A 3,275-nucleotide genomic window follows, 5' to 3' on the forward strand; every position below is an offset into this window, starting at 1 on the left:
AAGGTATTTCTATAAGTTTCAGCTCTTCATAGCAGAGTCACGATAGTTTCACATAGATTGTAGAAAATCTTCCAAGTCATTTGTACTGTTTATTGTTCATTTCCCCTCAAAATATTCTAGATGTGTTCAAACACATGCAGTGTTATTGATTTTAAAGAACTGTAGAAAAAAGGCAGCTAACGCCACCTCTAAACCTGTTGCAGAACAACACCAGCAGTGATCTCTCTGGTGCATGGCTTTGTGTGCAGGTCCCAGTCAGCATGCCAGAACCTATAAATGGTGCTTGGCTGCAGAGCCGTTGGAGCTGCAGCAGAGATGTGTGTGCCACACAGTTGGTGCGTTTGGCGTAATCTGTTGCTATGGGAGTCCAAATTTCAACCATAAATCAACAAATGCATCATAAAAGAAACACCTTGCTATCATAACATTAAAGAGCAAGTCACCCCCAAATAAACTTTTTTGCTGATAAACTAAATAAACGAGCGTCTAATCGTGCTGCAGACACGTGTCGTCAATAATTTGGCACTTCAGTGCATCTTAGTTAAAATTGTAATATTCTGCCTAAAACTGGCAGTGTTGTGCCATTGTCAGGTAAAAACTCTGCACTGTATTTGAATTTAAGTCTGCCATCGCTATTGGCTAAGCGTAATGCTATGATGTAAACTGGTACATTATGATGTCACAATGCTCTCGTGAGCCTGTGTGTGTGTGTATTTGTTAGCAGCTCCGCCCTCTCGGTCTGCCAGGCAACAGCATTTGTTACATTTTTCAAACATGAAGTGAGAGTGGAGTTAGACTCTGGTAGGGGGTGACTTGCTCTTTAAAACCACGAGTAAACCTGTTGTGTAATAAGCTGAGGAAACCACTCGACCTGTTCCCCTCTCCTTCAAAATTCTCTCCTCTCTGCTTTCTTCTTCTGCTTCACTCAGTCCAGCTCTGTGTGTGTGCACCTGTTGCCAGACAGTCCTCCGCCTGCCTCAGGCTTTTTATATTGACCTCTCCACCTCTCTCCATCTCTTTCCCTCCCTCTCAGTCTAGACAGTCAAGAAATCGGCAGCAGATGATTTAATTTTACTCACCCGGGGATGGAACTACGGCTTGTTTATAAGAGACGGGGTACATTTAAAGAAAGACACAAAGTAAAGCTGTGTCGATGCTGCAACTGCAGTGTTTTTTCAGCCTGAATGGAGTATTTCTGGAGGACTGTTAATGTGAGGCTCTATGAAAGTGTGTCACGCTCTGATTGGTCCACCCACCAGCTGAGACACCTGTAGTCATATAGGTGTGGTTCACTGTTAATGATGCTCCCTTTGTCTCACACTCTGCTGCTAATCTCTCAGCCTCAGTCTCCTTGTCTTTGTCCTCATCCTGGGAGGGACAACTAGACTACGAGAGAAACAGGGTGGTAGGTCAGCACTGTGAGGTCTCAGACAAGAGCAGGATGTTGTCTTTGGACTGTGGCATCAACAGGTTAACATGAAGCAGCATCAGGTGGCTTGTGAGACCTTGTTTGACCTTTGGAAATGACTCGTTTTGGTATTTTACGAGCTGTTTTTGTACAATTTGCACATTTTTAAAGCTTACTAGATTTTATAAGAACAAGCAGAATGCTTCATCTTGACTTTGTGACACACTTTCTGTTTGATTCCATTGTTTCTGTCCCCCTGTTATCTGGTTCCAGCTGCACACACCTGCAGTCATCAATCACAGTTCACCTCAGTGAGCTGTGATTGATGATGACTGTCTGGGTTTCAGTGGTTTATTGCCTTTGTCCTCGAGCAGTCAAGCAAAATTTTCCCTTTTTGTTTTCTGTACTGATTTCTATTGTTCCTGCAGCCAAATGATCCAACAAGTCTTCAGATTTTTTTTTTACTTTTTCTTGACTTTCTTCCTGCGTAAGGGTCCTCTGCACCTGCACAAAAAATATGGGAGGATGAAAAACTAGATCAGATGTAATTTTAGGTATTGGCACATGTGAGCCTTGTTACAAAAATCAGAATTCACAAAGCAAACATTAGAAGAGTAACCCCCTGTTCTAATGCACATCACTTTTTAAAAGTAAACAAGCCTGATTTTAGAGTTTTATTGAATGCAACATTTTTATGATGCCCAAAGAAGATGCTGTAATGTCAAAAAGGCTCAGAGCCTTCAAAATAAAGTTGCTGAGCTAAATATAGACGTTATGGCTTTGTCCTTGATGAAAAAAAAAACACAAAAATCACAAACAAAAGCTTTTCTTTAATAAGGTCCCATGATGGCAGCCTACTCACACAGACTAACAACAGATTCTCTCCAGTCAGATCTGAGAAACTTGAGTGTTTCACTCGGTTTTTGAAAGTAAACAGTGAGCTAGGAGGAGTTCAGTGCATGTTCTATCAATGTCATAAAGCACAACAAAAATGTCAGAACCAGAACATCCTGCTGCACATCTATAAACGAGAGTTGCTGCAGTATTATTTCATGAATCATTGCATTTTTTAAAATCAACTTGCTATCACGTTAAGAGCAGGGGTGAGACTTTTCTAACAGCTCGTTGCATTAACATCAGTCACCAGGGACCACATGAATCACAGGAGGAAGTCACAACAGAATCATTAGAATAATTGCTTCAGAATGGATGTAAATCATGTGAGCTGTGATTTCCTTACAGGTGATTTCCTCCAGGAGTGTCTCTCCATAAATAAGCAGCGTGACACTTCTCTAACGTTACCGTCCCTGAGGTGACGCCCTTGACGCCCTGAATCTGGCTCTCAGAGATACTTTTCACTTCTTCATTTGTCTTCCTTTCTATCTGCCCCCAGCCATCCTTTAGCTTCGGTTCTAACAACTCTTTTATCTTTGGCTCGCTGCTGCTGGAGCCTGGGACAGTTTTTCTTTATGAATCCATCTCTCTCTACAATCGTGCCTCCTGGTTTTATTAAGGGGTCAGCTATGAACTTCAGCTCCTCCTTAGTTCCCACGAGTGCTGCTAGTCTTAAAGATGATGTGAATAATTCACAAAATGATTGTAGCATTTAGGTAAAAGCTAAAATTTTCTTGTTTCTTATGATAGAACATAGACTTTTAGGGCCATGGTACCTGAGCAGAAGCAGGATACTGTTGACTACACGACACATACAATTGATATTCAAAGTTCAGAAGACATAGAAGATGGTTAAAAGTATCATTCTCATGAGTCTTTGAACAGTCATGTAACTCTAGTGAGTCTGAACTGAGTCTGCTCAGTTGTACTGTCACCAACAGATGTGTTTCCAATATCGGAACTTCAGGGTAAA

Source organism: Nothobranchius furzeri, chromosome 1, assembly GCF_043380555.1.
Source record: "Nothobranchius furzeri strain GRZ-AD chromosome 1, NfurGRZ-RIMD1, whole genome shotgun sequence".
Lineage (NCBI taxonomy): Eukaryota > Metazoa > Chordata > Actinopteri > Cyprinodontiformes > Nothobranchiidae > Nothobranchius > Nothobranchius furzeri.